At 42.4% G+C, this 17,848-nt stretch overlaps 1 protein-coding gene across 2 annotated transcripts in view; it reads right to left on the bottom strand.

Annotated features, from left to right (window-relative positions):
- LOC138283857 (mucosa-associated lymphoid tissue lymphoma translocation protein 1-like) overlaps positions 1 to 17,848 on the bottom strand; it is a 977,541-nt gene that overhangs the window by 845,220 nt on the left and 114,473 nt on the right. The gene's annotated exons all lie outside the window — the stretch shown is intronic.

Below are 17,848 nucleotides of genomic sequence, written 5' to 3' on the forward strand. Positions count from 1 at the left end.
CCCGATGGTGGTGCAGGTGTTGGTCAGCAAAACAATGATGTCAATGCATTCCAGACAATGAGGGGACCGAAAATGAGAGGTCCAAACCCAAATTTTCAGACCATAAATCAGCTGCAGGGATTACAGCCCATGCAGCCGCAGCAGATGCAGATGCCCCGTATGCAGATGACGCAAATGCAGCCAATGCAACAGCAGTTTCCCATGGTACCTAATCAGCAAATGCAAATACCTTTGGCACCAGTGAGTCAGCAGCAAGTGATGGTTCCTCCACAGGTCTCGGGTCAGGTGATGAATACAAATGGCACAGTACAACAGTTCCCATTACACAGTGAGAATGGAATAAACAATGTATGGGAGAGTGAAAGTTCAGATGAGGAGGGAAATTGTGTGCTTGCAGCATCCTTGGAAGTTGATCAAAAGGGTCCATATGTGGAGGGAAGAGTTATGGGTCATCGTGTTTCATTCTTGGTTGACACAGGAGCCACACGTTCAACTGTTAGGAGCATTGAAGTACCAAATTTGCCACTCTAAGGGAGAACAGTTCAAGTAGTGGGAGTAGCAAACAGGCACCTGACGAACCCAATCACAGATCCAGTACAAGTCAGAATTGGTAACTATCAAGGGTCACATAATTTTGTGGTATGTGACTCAAGCCCGATAGCACTGTTAGGGAGAGACCTATTGTGCAAATTGGGATGTTCGATTATGTGTTCGAACGATGGAATTAGAATTCAGACTAGCAGTGATGGGGAAGAAGAGGACAGTGTAGAAGGGGATGAGATGGAAACTGTCGATGAAGAATATCCTCTGATTAACCTTTTTCCGATGATAACTGAAGAAGATATTCCAGCTGAATTACGGGAAACAGTCGGAAAGGAAGTGTGGGATATGACAGGAAAAGAGGTGGGATTGGTGAAAGGAGTGGAACCAGTGAAAGTGACCGTAAAACCCAATGTAACTTTTCCCCAGACCCCACAATACCACATGGCACAAGACACCCTCATGAAAGTCGCCCAACTCATTGACGAGTTTGTAAAACAAGGAGTACTGAAAGAAGTGTTAAGCAGTCCATGTAATTCACCAATCATGGGACTAATAAAGCCGAGTGGAAAGGTCCGAATCGTGCAGGACTTGAGGAAAATAAATTACATCATAATTAAATGCTGCCCTGTAGTACCGAATCCAGCTGTGATAATGTTTCAAGTCCCTTGCGATGCCGAGTGGTTCTCAGTCATCGACTTGTCACAAGCATTCTTTTCGGTGCCTCTTCATGAGGACAGCCAATTTCTCTTTTGTTTCAAATTCTTAGACAGAGTTTACAGTTGGTGTCGAATTCCTCAAGGGTTTTCTGAGTCACCGTCAATTTTCAATCAGATTCTAAAGAAAGACTTGGAAGCGTTAGAATTGCCATTCGAGTCAACCCTAGTACAGTACATTGATGACTTACTGATTGCATCTAAGACAGAAAGTGGCTGCACAGCCGACACCATTGCTCTACTGAACCATTTGGGAAGGAATGGACACAAGGTGTCTCCTTCAAAGTTGCAGTTCTGTCAGAAGAAAGTGAAATACTTGGGTCATCAAATAGAGAAAGGGTCACGGAGAATAATGAAGGAAAGAATAACAAGTGTACTTCAAATGAGTCCACCAAAGACAAGGAGGGAGGTGAGGAAGTTTTTGGGGATGGTGAGCTACTGTCGCCAGTGGATTCCCAACTTCTCAACTCTAGCAAAGCCTTTACTGAAACTGACCCAGAAGGATGCCTTGGATGAAATTGAGCTGAAAGGAGATGAGATGGATGCTTTTATTGAATTGAAAGAATGCATGTGCAGGGCTCCAGCTTTAGGTATGCCTGATTACACAAAGCCTTTCACATTGTTTTGTCATGAACGTGATGCATTTTCTTTGTCTGTCTTGACCCAAGCCCATGGTGGCATAAACAGACCAGTAGCGTATTTTTCAGCTACTTTGGATCCGGTCGCAGCAGCACTGCCAGGGTGTTTGCGCGCCGTAGCAGCAGTTGGTATCAGCCTCACTCAGAGTGAAGGAATAGTGATGGGACACCCATTAACAGTCATGGTCCCTCACTCAGTTGAGATACTTTTGACCCGCTCCCGAACACAACACATGACTGGAGCAAGACTCACAAGGTATGAAACAATAATTCTGGGCTCACCGAATGTGCAGCTGAAAAGGTGCACTACGTTGAATCCAGCAACCTTGCTTCCCAGTGAAAATGCTGAAATTGAGAACGCTGAAGACGTCGAGCACGACTACCTTCAGGTGACTGAATTCTGCACAAAACCCCGACCTGACATTAAGGATACTAAGCTTGATGAAAATGACCAAATTGTTTTTGTTGATGGGTCATGTTTAAGAGATGCATTGGGAATATTGAAAGCAGGATATGCTGTATGTACTGTAACAGGTGTCTTGGAAGCGTCCTGGCTTCCAGGAGTCTATTCCGCACAAGTAGCAGAGCTTGTAGCCCTTACAAGAGCATGCCAACTGTCTACATTGATGAAGGTTACCATTTACACTGACAGTCAGTACGGGTTTGGAATTGTGCACGACTTTGGGCAACTATGGTCACAGAGAGGTTTCCTGACCTCTTCAGGGTCCCCAGTGAAAAACGGGGAGAGAATAAGGGAATTGTTACACGCCATTCAGATGCCAGCCGAAATTGCAGTGGTAAAGTGTAGTGCTCATACAAAAGGACAGGACTATGTTTCCCTGGGAAATGCATATGCGGATCAAGTCGCAAGATTTTGTGCCTTGAACTGTATATTGCTCAGGGATGAATGGAATTTGATAAGTGAGCCAGAGCTCGAACCAGCTGAAGTATTTGCCTTGAAGGTCGTGGATAAAATGGATGAACTAAAAGCATTACAGAATAGCGTCAGGGAGGATGAAAGAGCTTCCTGGATTAAGTCACAATGTACAAGGAGACCAGATGAGTTATGGGTTTCAAATGAAGGAAAATTTGTTTTACCAAATAGTCTCTTATCGCAGCTAGCGCGGTTCTATCATGGGCAGGCTCACCTAGGGAGAGATGCCATGATAAGATTGTTCAAAACTGATTGGTTTAACCCCAGATTCCGTCAAGTTGCAGAAGCAGTTTGCCATCGTTGTGTCATTTGTCAGCAGATGAACCCAGGAAAGGGAACGGTTGTGAACATGAGCCACATTGGCAGGGCGAGTGGCCCGTTCAGCAGAATACAGATGGACTTTATTGAGATGCCTGTGCATGGAGGTCTGAAGTATGTGTTGGTGATTGTGTGCATTTTTAGTCACTGGATTGAAGCATACCCCACACGTAGAAATGACAGCCTTACAGTTGCAAAACTATTGTTGAGGGAGTTGATACCACGTTTCGGATTCCCGATCTCTTTAGAATCAGATAGAGGAAGTCACTTCAATAACGAGGTGATAAAGTTACTTTGCGCAGCGCTGAACATTGAGCAAAAACTGCATTGTAGCTATCGCCCTGAAGCCTCAGAACTGGTGGAACAAATGAATGGTACACTGAAATCAAGAATGGCGAAAATATGTGCATCGACAAATTTGAAATGGCCTGACGCATTGCCTTTGGTGTTAATGTCAATGAGAAACACCCCTGACAGAAAGACTGGATTGTCCCCGCACGAAATTCTCATGGGCAGGGCCATGAGACTTCCTGCAGTTCCCGCAAACGCGCTTTTGAATATTACAGATGATATGGTGTTAGACTACTGCAAAGGTCTGGCTGACGTGGTTCGCTCTTTCTCTCACCAGGTGGAAGCAACCACCTTGCCACCGATCCAAGGTCCAGGACACACACTGAAAGCAGGTGACTGGGTCGTGATCAAGAAGCACGTGAGGCAGTCGTGTCTGGAACCCCGTTGGAAAGGCCCTTTCCAAGTGATCCTGACGACCACTACCGCTGTGAAGTGTGCGGGAGTTCCCAACTGGATTCACGCCAGTCATACAAAGAAAGTGTTGTGTCCCACAGATGAGGAAGTTCAAGCGCTGAAACTGCCAGTACCTGATAACAAAGTGCAGAGCGCTGAGACAGAGCAAAACAGAACTAGAAGCGAACAGGCAGAAATAGAGGAGAGAGAAATATTCTCTGAGGACGAAACAACCGATTCACTTGGGGAAGACCAAGGAGAAACCTCAGACAGCGACGAAGCAGCTAAAAGTGACAAAGAGCCTGAAGAAAGTAACGGTGACAAAGGGCTCGAAAGAGGTGAAGAAGCAGGAGAGCCTGATCAGAGGAGGGCTTTCCCAGAAGCAGACGGTACAGAAAAAGAAAAGGAAAACCTGATTGACTCCCCAGAAGGAGGGGACAAGGCAGAACAGAACGAAACTGTTCAAACTTCCTCAGAAGAGATCGCAGGTCCATCAAGTGGACACAGTGCAAAGAGAAGACCAAGTATATCACCAGTAAAACTAAGAACTAGAGAAACGTTGAACGACAGTGAAGGGCCAAGAGTGAAAGAGAAAAGAAAGGAAGTGTCTGTCGTGGTACCAACTTCAAGTGAAGAAAAAGACTTGGCCAAAGAGGAAAGTACCAGTGAGGCAGAATCAAAGAGAGATGCAAAATTGAAAAGGAAAAGGATACCAAACAGGAGATATTCCGGTCCAGAATGGGCATATGTAGTCAATGACGATTGGACCGACGAATTTGTATCTCTTAGCCTCGAGAACGAAGAAGAAGAGATACCAATAGAAAAGAAAAGTTTTATGGACACTATTGACTGAAAAACTGATAAATGACATTGCTTGCTATAATCTAACGTGATACAACCAGCTGAGACATTGCTAAACCGGATGAGACATTTGCTAACTTGATAAGACTTTGATAACCTGATTGACTCTTAAACCCGATTTGAGACAACGTTGCTAACTGATAAAAGACTGAGTTATTGCCGAATTGAGACAAATGCTGCTAACCGATAAGTGACTGGGCTCCTGAAGAAAACTGTGTGAACATTGCGCTCGTTCAGCTTTGTAACAAATTGCTAAATCGTTTCTTTATAGGTGCTTCTAGCTCTCTGATTCTATACAGATCATGACTAAGTACGCTACACAAAACAGTAGAGTGAAATATTGTAAATATGCGTGTATAGGCTTGATAACTGCATGTGTACTAATAATAATGGCAATAGTGCTTGCAACGCGTGGTAAGGGTGAGAATGAGAAAATTGATGCTTCTACTTCTGCTCCTGTTACTGTCACTGAACTAACCGCATTGAAAAGACTAGAATTAGATGAGAGACACTTGCATGATAAGAAGGAACTTTCGTATAATGTTTTCTATCGCCTACTAACAGAATATGTTGAGACTATGGATGTGAAAGATTGTTATGTGTGTACACAGATACCGACATCGGTAACGGAAGGGGTGACTTATCACCACATGCCTCTTACATATGGGATTACATGTAGTTTAGTAACTTCTAGATTTTGTGGTCAAACTAACATACAGTATTTTTACTCAAATTATGATGTTACCTTTGCATATGTTCCTATAATAACGCAACTAAGCCAGATTGCTAAAGATTGGGATGCTAAAATAATGAGGGAATTTTTCGAGCCAATGCAACCTTTTGAAACAGCTCACGCTCATAGGGAAAACCTTACCTGCTCGCTCTCTGCAGTAGAAATAAGCTTTTTAGATCGCACAGATGATAGAAGGGCACAAATGAATGCGAAATTAGAAAAGGAGCTAAGTAAGAGGACTTCAGTAGATAATTATGCTTTTGCCGCAATAAAAACACAAGGAAAAATAGCTTTAGACGCTTGGCATGTAGGGAAATTTTGTATATATCGTGGTGAATCTTATTATGATAACATTTTCGTGGAAGCGAGTGAATGTAAACATACGTTTATCTTTAAGGCCAAATGGACATTCATGCTGAACGGACTTGACCCTGTCATACCTGGTGTATATTACATTTGTGGGCATAATGCCTATTATCGTCTTCCAAAGGGATGGTGGGGGAGATGTTATTTGGGTATAGTGTTCCCAAAGGTTTATCAACTGGATGACCTATCGGTGATTCCAAAGACGCCTGGATCTCATCGTATCCAGAAAAGAGAGACCGCAGCTGCTGTGGTAGGAGATATATTTGGAGCCATGATTCCTTCATTGGGAGTTGTGTTGAATTCCATCAAAATAAGAAAGTTGTCTACTATAGTGGATAACATGTTGACAAAGTTTTCAGGTGCTATAATCCTGATGGATGCTGAACTTGCAGCAGAAAGAGCTATGACTCTTCAAAACAGGCTTGCCCTAGACATTCTTTTAGCAAAGGATGGCGGCGTTTGCAAAATGCTTGGTGCGCGTCACTGTTGCACGTATATACCAGACAACAGTGTGAAGATTAAAACAATGCTTGCAAATCTAACAAAAGAGAGTGCAGACTTGAAGGAATTGAAAGAACCAGGAGTTTGGGAGAAGGTTGGAAAGGGAGTTGCTTCAGTGGGAAATTGGCTTGGTGGCATTTGGAATGGAATATTACTAAAAATAATACAGGGAATACTAATAGTACTAATTTGCATCTTTGGGATTTGGGGAATAAAGAGGGGAATACTAATGATCATGGCAAGAATTAAGAGGAGGAAGGAAGAGAAAATGATGAAAAGAATGGCAGAAGAATACAAGGCAAGAACAAGGGGAACTAAAAGGCAAAGAGAACTGACAGAATTTTAATGGAATAAAATTTGTGGGAATAGTTTTGTGTGATGACAAATAGTCATCAGAGGAGGGATTGATGACGCAGAAACGAAGGTTTTACATTTATTAGCGCATAAACGTAGTGCCGCAATAATCAAGTGTGACTTTAACCGAACTAATAAAGATTGTACGGGGACAAATGTGCCCTCAGAGTAGTTCGCCAACATTTATAAGCGTGCTTTATATAACGTGATGTATTAGAATTGTACTAATCTGACATAACTGTAAACGTGTGCCATGATTTGCTTGTTTGAAATGTTTTAACTTAGCATAACTTTAGTGGAGGCTTCGGCCTAGTTGCCTTGTCTCACGGTTTAGATGCTCGTGTTTTTCTAATGTGCTAATAAAACGTGTATTCTTGCTTGAAGCTGTACTTTTCCAGTGAGACCGGTTCACATGCTTATCTTTAAGGTTTCGTGCCAGCCTGGCATCTTCTTCTTTGCTCCAAGGTCAATCTGCAGGTGCAGACAATGGAAGCTCTGAAAGTGAGTTAATTGGTAAAATATTTTGCAACTTACGTTCCCGACTCCAAGGATAATGTATGCCTAGGTAGAAGCTTGTGAATTGTTGTTTTTGATTGGACAATTTGAAGCCAACCTATGAACCCTCCAACGGAAGACCCTACTGGATTTGAACTGTTGATTATTTAAACCTGGTGCACAAGAAGAAAGCAGCCATTAGCCATTAGCCATCAGCCATTAGCCATTAGCCATTGGCCATTACCCATTGCACCCATTGAGGACATTATTGCCCATTGCAGCCATTATGGCCCATCTTGCCGACCTCGTCATTTTGCCATCTTCTACGATGCCAATTGATGTTCGACACCATTTTGAATGAGACTTTGATGCTTTCTCTAATCGAGAGAAAGAGACTTTAAGTAATTCTCGCCCTAGAGACTTTAACTTTGATTTGCCCCTTTGCATAAAGTAGTAGTTTTGTCCTTTTATCTTGCCGCTGTGAGGCAATTGCCCCGTCCACCCTGCCCCTTTGCCCCCGTCCCATGCTGATCGAAACCGGTACCTGTGAGACGAAGACTTCCTTGAATGCTGATTGAATTTGGTAAATATGAAAGGAAAATGTACAATTGCATTGTGTTTCTTTTTAGGTAACCAACTGCTGATTTTTTATAAGAGCCCTAGTTAGGAGTTTTCCAAATCAATGTTGCTAAATTGTTTTTTGCATGAAATCCCACATGCAGATGCTAATTTGAGGTTAGATGAGGATTCATTTGTTGCACGATGCAATTTGAGACCTTGTTATGCTGACTAATGTATGCAATTAGCCCATTACAGATTATAGTTTTAGTGGTTTGCGTTGCTATTATCGAATGCATTGTTATTCAAATGCTGCATAGATTGCATCTTTTTCGCCGTTATGGACAGCTATTAATGTTCATTTACATATATCATTTGGTGTTGAGACACATTTATATCGTGCTAGCTTTGTTAATATAGGGAAATAAATTCATTAACTTTGAATGAACTGGTGTGGTTATTCATGGCCGAAAGGTCATGGTTCGCCGAAATGTTTTCTGGATTAATTGTGAAGTGTTATGTTGATATGGGCATTGCTTATGTTCGTTATTGATTATTGATCTGATTAAATTGACAAATCTCGGGTGAAGAGAGCCCCACTTGGTCAAAAGATTCATCGACCCAAGAGCGTCCAAATACAGGTAATTTATTAGGACGGAACGCTCTATCAAGAGCAATATTCTTGTTTTGAGCGCATGTGTAAACCTTTGCTGAACAGATTTCCGACTTTATTACAGAGAGACTGGTCTGTAGGAAATTAAGTCAGGTGACTCAATTTGAGATGCGAACAGGAATAGAAATAACTTCCTATATTCCTGATCAAGGGGGAAAAAAGGCAGTAGACACTTTTTTGTTTAATTTGCAAATCCACTTTAAAATTGAGACACTCCGCTTTCTGGTGAGCTTCAGGTTTGATGCATAGCCCACCTTCATGAAAAGAAGAGGACAATACATGCCTTCACTGAGTTGCACATATACAAGTGAAAAAAAAAACTGAGTCTACTTATTTCTTTGCTATTAAGCTGAGAGTTGAAATAGGTGCACGAGTGATAAGAATGAGCTTACCTCGTGAGAAACATTTTGGCTACTCTAACTTGTGAATTATGAATTAGGTTAGTAACAAGGACACCGTATATTTCACATTTTTACATTACATATATGGAGAGAAAGATTCTGAAAATTATGAGTGGATGAAACGCAAAAGCGTGTTGGATTGTATTATTTTTTAGTCATTAGTGTTGATCAATGTACAGTTCGAAGGTCTACAGCCAACAAGTGTTTTGCTTCTAGGTCTTTTTCTCAAGGCACAGATTTAGGGTCAAGTAAGTTATTCATTTACAGAACTTGTCTGAATCTCTGAAAGCCACATGTATTATGTTCAACAACAAAACGTTTCCTGGAAGGGATGTGGTTTTGTTGAGGAGTTTGATCCTGTAGTCGCCATGTGGTATGAGGCAAATATCTGAAGCAGTTGTGGATTGTCTTTAGAAGTTGCTCTTCAAGTCGTAACCGGGGTTGACAATCAAACTTCCCACCAAATCATCCCAGGGAATTCAGGTGGTTAAATATTACTGTTAGTTCATTTATATACAGCTGCAAGACACATTCTGGAGCTAGCAGTAACACAATTTTTCTGTCTCAAGGATCTTCTTCGCTGTGTCACTTTCCTAACCCCCACCCCTAAGTCTTGCTGTGGCAAGCCATCTGTTTGCCTTGTGGCTAAAGCATGGGGCAGCGTTGGAGTAAATTTCACTTCGTATTCTGAATCTGGCATTAAGATCTGGGAAATAAGGAATGTAAAAGTAGCATTCAAAGCACTTGCTATACAATCAGCAAATTCTCTAAGAGAAAAGTTCCTATCACACAAGATAAAGTTCGATGCTACTTCTATTGCACCATTTATGAATAACTGTATTTCCCCAGCTCTGAATTCACTTCAATTTCCAATGACAACGCAGAGGAGCACCATAATAAATAAAAGCTCAGATTGCACTCCTGATGGTATCGCTGAGTTTTCCTCGGGTTGGTGGTTTTATCTTTTAGAAACTGTTCTGGATATTTCAAACTATTGTCAGTATGTTGCTGAATGCAATTATGTTCCAGCATCCCTCACTCAGTCTGTCTCTACTGGTTCATAAATTATTCCAGCCTTGACCTAAAAAATCCTTTCAGCACAGTTCTATAGCAGGCACCTCAGTTTTGAGCCAGGTCTTGTAAGAGGTGGTTGCCATCAGTGCTGATCCAGACAGACAATCACAATTTTCTGAATTTAGGACAATCATGCTTCCACTTATGTCATAGAACAGAGAGTGATTTATTGGACAGCTTATATTAGCCAACTGGCAGACAAAGGAGAACCAGTTTTGTAAATATGGTGATACTGAAAGAGTGGACCATCAACTAGTACTTCTAAAACTAAGATTAGGACTATGACAAGAGTTGCAGGTACTCCACTGATATGACTGTGTTCTTTTCCAGTAAAAGGCTTAACTAAACGGGGAACATTTGTATCAAACTTCACTGATTGGATTTGGGGGAAGGGCTAACACTTACCTTTCCAATATTTGTCTCCATTTCTTCATGCAGATTATCATGGGGAGGAGATCAGGGATAGGGGTCCCAAAACATTCATCTAATCTATTCTTCTGCTTTTATTTCCAAATTCTATTCAGAATCCAGTTTCATAATATTTTTAATTGTTCCATATTTATAGCCCTATATTAATCAAAATCCGCTTCTACATCATGTTGCTTTAGAGCCCCAAGGTGTTACCCCAATCTTGGTCAAACCTCTAGTGTACCCTCCACAATGTTACTGTCCATTGTGTCATTTTGAGATGCAGAGCACAATGGTCTATTCTATGTCAGTACCAGAGGTACAGATTTTGCATTACTTTCCCAAATTATTTTCCTCAGTAGCCAAATATAACCATATAGTACAATCATAGTGAGTCTACATATCCCTCCACCAAAGCAGAAACAAAAGTTGACCAAGCATCTCTCCTATTGTCCATGTTCTTTGCGGCTCAGCAGCTAGTTAAGTGCTTTTCACTGCACACTCTGATTATGCCATTGTGGTAATGTGCTTTGGTATCTGATATCCATAATCGTGTACAGGATTTAATTATTTGTTAATATGCAGAGTATTTCTGTTAAGGTTATTTATTTGTTCTGGATGAAATGGGGTACAGACTGACCTTGGACACATTTGAAAGACTTAGGCAAACCTTTTTAAAAGGGAGGGCAGTCACCTTAGAAAAACTGGAGGATGATATTCACCCTGGATATACTCCCAGGAAGGCAGCTATCCCTCCTTTGGGAGACTGCATGGATGGAGAAGAATAGGAAGAACATGATCTGGAGTGGACCATGTCAGAGAAAGTAACCAAGTATATTACCAACAGGATAAAAACCACTGGACAAAGAAGTCAGGGGTCGTCTGAACGTGCCATGCCTACAACCATTATTATAAGGCAAGGTAGCACTGACACTTGAAGTAGAAGGCAAGATGATGAAATTCATAAAGGATCCCAAAGATCCCAAGAAAGCCTGCCAGCATAAACTTCCTGACTGAGTAAAACTCAATAAAATTCTTGACATGGCCGAAGAGGCCACAGAAACTGGTAACCTCATATCCCCGGTCATACTGTTGGGATGGGCACAGTGGGCAGTGAGTTTCCTAGGAAATCCCTACTGCACTCTTTCTACGAAGAGACACCAATATCTCCTGATTAAGCTTGGTGAGCTGGCTTCCACGGAAGCGGGAACAGTGGTAAATGGCTGCCTCTTTGGAAGGTCTTTTATAGAGAAGTTGAAAGTGTTTCTCACTAGCTTCTCCTTGCTGGTCAAGGGAGGGCCAGGTAGAGGTACTGGATACGCGACCTGTGCTCCTATCCCCTTTTCTACCCAGTCTCCCAGAGATCCCAGTTGTGGCAAAATCAGAAGTAGTTCTGGCACAGATAGCCTTTACCCCACATGCCTTTACCAACCAAGCCAAGTATATTTAATGTAAGCATGCATATTTAAATAATTTAGTTATTAGGGGTGGGTAGGGGTCTTTGTAAGATTTAGGGGTGGATATGGTTATAGAGTGGAAAGGGTATTTTTAGGGATTAGGGGTGGGTCGGGGTATAGAGTGGTAAGGACATTCTTCAGGTTTAGGGGTAAAGTGTTAATGGCTGATTAAATATATCTATATCTAACTCTATATATATATATATATATATATATATATATATATATATATATATATATATATATATATAGACACACACACACACACATAGTCTACTGAGGGTCGCCAGTAGGTAGTTATAGTTAGGACCATGTTTCCACAGAAAAAGCATTCTTTGACTTGCCTATAAAACTTTGCCGCCGTTCAAGAAATTTTCAAAAAAAGTTTTCTAGAGAACCTTGTTGTCCATAGGACGTTTCTGGGTGATCCCCCAAGCGGGGGCTGAGAAAAAAAAAGGGGGGGGGAGCCAAAAAGTTGCATTTCCCAAGTTAATTCCCAGAGAGATTTTGAACCAGACTATACTCTGAACTGCTGAACCAAATTACAACAGGTTTGGCTGAAAGGTAGTTTTTGGTCCAGAAAAAAGCTTTTTTACTTGTTCGGTGTAAATCTCTTCAGTAGTTTTTGCAATATTAAAAGAAAAAAATATATAGAGATATCTGGAGGTGCAAAGGGTTCATGAAGAATAAGGAGCTCCTGCAGGGAAAAAAAATCACAGCTCTTATTGGCTGCCAACCCTGTAACCAGAAAGGGTTGGCAGTCATCTTGGGACTCGGCTTCAGCTGGGACCCACAAACAAAGCTTAAAAATAAGACAAGGGGCCAGGGTAGGGACACCCTGACCCCTTAAATCTGGTGTGGGGGCCCAGAGGAACCACCCCCAGGATAAACAAAAAAAATACATAAATGTTGCCGCAAATTTGTGATGAATTTGCAAATTTGTGGCAAAAAATAAAATAAAATCAAACACAATTACGGTCTCCTGCGTTTGTTAAATCTGAAGCCTTCGGGTGGGCCAAATCCTGGGGGCTTTGCCATTTTTAATGGGGGGAGTCCCCCTGTAGGACTGCCACCTACCTGGGGCAAAAAATTTAAAACAGGCCGCGGGGCGTCGCTGACCCATGGAGCCCACCACCACCTCCCCAGGGTTAGTGACGTGGGGGTGGGCGCGGCCCTCCCTGAGGACCTATTAATGGCCCTGGGGAGTGCCACCTCCCAGGGCCGGCTCCTGCTATGTACCGGGGTGCCCAGCCCCGAGACACCGCTGTTTGCTGTGACTTGGCGGGAGCTTTAACAGCTCCTCCTGCAGTGAAGGATAGCTGTCAAATAGCTCTCCCTCAGTGTGACCGGAGGTTTCCTCTGTTTCCCTGCCCACAAGATGCAGGCAGGGAAACAGAGGAAACATTGCTCTCACAGAGATGAAGCTGCTTTAGTGGCTCCCTCTCTGTGACAGCAACGCCAGATCCCACAGGAGGTGGGCAACCGGCTAGGACCGCAGAGACTTTCAGGCTCCCCCTGCAGTCCCCAACATTGTAACTGGGTGCCCTGGTAGGGCACCCTGTCACAGGCTGGGGCCCGGTGAATGAGGTCCCTGGGGCGGAGATCGGCTGTAGGGCCACGCGGCCCTCCTCCCCAGAAAATACTTACATATAAGTATTATATAAGGATAGGGTCCCCGAGGCCAATATATATATTTTTTTTTGGATTAAACAAAGGAATTTCACAGCACTTCACAAAGTCCAATTATCAAAATTATCAATCCTTTATTTGAATTGCACAGCCACTGAACAATGGACTACTTTTGTTTTTATATATATATATATATATATATATATATATATAGGCCTTGCCTCCAGGGATGACGACCCCGGGCCGAGACTGCTAATTACACCACAAATTACAGCACTTATGATATCTTTGAAAACGTCATGATAATGTTACTGTAACATTTGCAGTAAAACTATTGAGGAGAAACTGTGTGTGACGGGGGCGCGAGTCATAGTTATCTTAGAGCGAGTTACAGTTACTTGAAATGACTAACTAGAACAGGTGAATTTGTATGGTTTTGTAGGTTTAAAAAGTGGGGCTACCTATAACATCTCTGCAACCTTCAGTTTTTTTAATTGAGATATATATATATATATATATATATATATATATATATATATATATATATATATATATATAATTCACAGCCATAAGAGCCCACTCATCGTTCGGCGGCACCAAACCAGATCAAATATTTAATAAATCGGCCCGATGAAAAAATATAAGATACAAATAGCCTCAATCCAAGAGTGTGAGTCTGTTTATTAAAGTTGTGTTGCAAAGTCTCTGCCGTCAAACAAAAAATGTCTACGCATTTCGGCTGAAACCTTCCACTGGACATTTTCACCCCACAATGCCATCTCTACAAATACAATTACTAGTCCCTCATCAGTGTTAGTTACGGAGTGATACCCATGCAATTGGTGGCCATCTTGTAACGTTTCAGTTGTTAATATACATAATCAAATAACATACATTCCCTAATAATTCTCGATTCGATCTAGAGGGAAAGTATCGTCCTAATGACATATTAATCAAAATATTTAATTACACATGACATAATGCCCAAAAGAATGATATATCATTGCCTCAATTCGGTCCAAATACGTCATGATCAGATTAAACATATCGGGCTAATTATCACATGTTGTAAACAAAAAATTCATAAAAGCTTTTTTTTCCTCTCTCTTCTCATCCTCAATTATAAAAAATTACGTAGATTGGTTATTCAGTATTTGATATAGCCTAAATATTCAATAAAGTGACATGTGCATCTTCAAGCCTCAAAATGATTTAAACAATAACTATGACAGTACTGAAGTGTATAGAAGTGTGGATCAATCAAAAGATGTTTCATTGTTATGTTGAAACATATATAAACACAATTATCCATATATATATTCAAAATAGGAAATAAGATGACCCACATATATTAAGACCCCCCCCCAGCTAATGAAATTGGTAGCTGTAGCAATACTCATAAATATACACATATAGATCAAAATTTACAAGATATATCATGAGTATGTTCAAACTTATATATGCATAATTGCCAGCAAACAATCTGTGTAGAGTACTGCACAAGTAAAAATACAACTAAATTCATATACATTTTATATGTTTTACTTACCTTAAGTACACTGCTGAAGTCATACATCCATTTGGGGGCTTCTGCCCTACCAGGGAAGTTAGCAGGGGGGGCTGAAGCAGAGGAGCTTTCTGTGGAGTGAGCGACTCACTAGAAGGATTCACACGTAAAGTACATCTCTCTTCATCAGGTAAAAGTAGTACGCTGGTTGGCATTGTCGTTGCACGAAAGGGAAAAAGTCATGGCGGATGCATGATTGTTACAGACAGTCATGGGATGTCAGATAGAATTCCACGAAAATCAATTTCATAGACAGAGACCCAACACTCTCTTTCCCACAGTCAGTCAGGTACCTTAGAGGCCTGGACGTACAGGCCCTACTGAAACAAGGGGCGATAAAAACAGACCATCAGGCGTTAAGTTCTTACCTTCGCTTGAGCAGCAGTGACACTGCCATCAGAAGAGCGATGCCAGCCAGACCCTTACCAGCTCTGTGAAAAAGGAGCCCCCCAATGAACCCTGCCTCCTCATCCATCTTGGAACGAGGGAGGGAGTTGTTGACCTCAATATTGGGGGAGATACTTAATTCCTTCAAGACGGGGTTGATTCTCCCATCTTGGAAACAAGCTACCATAATGGCCCTGCTGAGGAAACCACTTTTGGACTCAACAAACCAGAAAACTTTAAACCAATGTCACTGCTCCTGTTTGTTTCCAAAATAGCAGAAAAATATGTAAATTCTCATCTCTCTACCTTCAAGAAAGAAAGAGATCTTCTCTGTAAGTCCCAATCAGGCTTTTGATCACAGCACAGTAGAGTCAGCTCTGCTGTTGGCCTCTGAGACCATCCGGCAGGTGGTTGATAAGAGGAGAAAACTGCCTTGTTGCTGCTGGACTTCAGTGCAGGTTCGATACGGTGTCCCACGGCCTATCTACTGAGCAACAGTGGAAGAATGGAATAGAGGACCAAGCCTTGGGGTAGGTCACCGCCTTTCTTCAAAATTGCACCTTTCAGGTGGCCCAAACACCGTGCTGCTCTAAGGTTTTTCCTCTACTACAGGGGGTGCCACAGGGCTCATCTTTGAGCCCTATTCTGTTCAACCTATAAATGATATCATTGAGCCCTATGGCTTTAACCGAGTATCATGCGCAGATGATACACAAAGCATAAAAGACCTCGCTAGTTAAGTCATAGGTCCACAGAAGAAATTTGTGATCAGCGGGAGCCTCTTTGGTGTGTAACCCCCACCTCTATAAAGATGCTTACCAGAGGTGCCTCCATTGGTGTTCTAGCAGCCAAAGACTGGAATTTCCTCCCTTTATCATTCTGGTAAGAGCCCTCCGAGTTAGCCTTTTGAAAGATTCTGAAAACTTTGTTCTTTAGGCGCATCAAGTGAGCCAGTGGAGGTTGTCTGGCAATGTTTCTCTGAAGCGTCTCTCATATCGCTGGGGCACCTCTAATGAGGTAGCTATGCGCTTTATAAAACACATTATTATAATACTATTCTTGCAACCCATCTAGGACAAGGCATTGCAAAGACTCAAAACAAGACACCTACGGAAAGGCCTAACATATTAGTTTCCTGTAGAAAGCTGGCCCTTTATGTGGTATGTAAATACCATGTAAAGGGTCTAGGGGTTCCCCAGTGAGTGTGACATGGCTTGGTATCCCAAAGTGCTCTATATCGGGGTAGTGTGGTTGAGCAGCCATAGGCTTAACACAGAGGAGCGCAAGAAATCTACAAATACACACAATAGTCAATAAATGAGATACACAACTCAAGAAGGAGATTCACACCAATTTATAAAAATAGCAAGTATTCTTATATATGTTTAGGCAGTAGAGAAAAATTGTTCAGGTAAGTATGTTTTTACATAGGAGTTCTTTACACTTTAAAAAGTAGCAGGGCATTTTTTTAGTTATGCAATGTTATCCTATGGGGAGAAAAATAAGTTCTGCAATCAGGTACTGTTTGAGGACTTACAGGACCAATCTCTGAGACTTAAGGTGAGTACTGGGCAAGGGGCAGGACCACACCAACAGGTCACTCCAGATAGCAATTGGTTGGACGGCTGCAATATGACGTTGGGTGCCCAATGTATTTCAAAGGAGATCGTTTTCTGTAGGAAAAGGCTGCAGGCTCTGACCAGGAGTCCAGTCAAGGGCAATCAGTAGGTAGGTGACAAATGTGGGGTGCTCAGGACGAGGATGTTTTGGTCCTATTCTCCGCGGGCCAGGGGCGACGGGTGCAGAGGTATCCGTTGGTGTCGGATTTCGGTGTCTGGGAGCACTCGTGGTTGAGGGGTCCTGTGGTCTGAGGCTGCAGAAGGCGTCAAGGAGTCCAGGAGGGATGAAGCCACAAGGGTTCAGACTCTGGGGAGCTGGCGAACCTTGTTGGCACCGGTGGTCCACTTCATCTCGGGCCGGAGATGGCAAGTGCAGTGGTGACTTCAGGTATCAGATTTTGGCAGTTCAAGATGCTTCAGAGTCTCTTCTTTGGAGGTTTTGGAGAACAGGTCCATTGTTCACGGAAGGTCTTGAGTCTTTATTGAAAGCAGGCAGTCCTCCTGGGTTTTTGGAGTCACAGCTGCAGGACTAATAGACTTTGGTGCTGATTTTGTTGAGGGATGCAGACAGGACGGCAGGATTGGTACCAGCTCAGCTGCTCAATTGCTCCTCTTTTGCTGTGGCTAGTTGGTGTAATTTGTCTTCTTAGGTCATCAGCATCTGCATCTCTGGTGCCAGGGGCTCTCCTAAATACTGAATGTAGGGATGTTAGGGGTGTGTAGGGTAGTAGCCAATAGGCTGCTGAACCTTGGGGTCACTATGCCCCCTATAGGACCAGTTCCTGTGGGAAGTGGGCATAATCCTATCCCAGAATTTCTAAGTATGCATAGATGGCTACTTCTGAAAAATCATGTCCCGCTTGCAGTAGCCCACC

Source organism: Pleurodeles waltl, chromosome 3_1 (genome assembly GCF_031143425.1).
Source record: "Pleurodeles waltl isolate 20211129_DDA chromosome 3_1, aPleWal1.hap1.20221129, whole genome shotgun sequence".
Taxonomy (NCBI): domain Eukaryota; kingdom Metazoa; phylum Chordata; class Amphibia; order Caudata; family Salamandridae; genus Pleurodeles; species Pleurodeles waltl.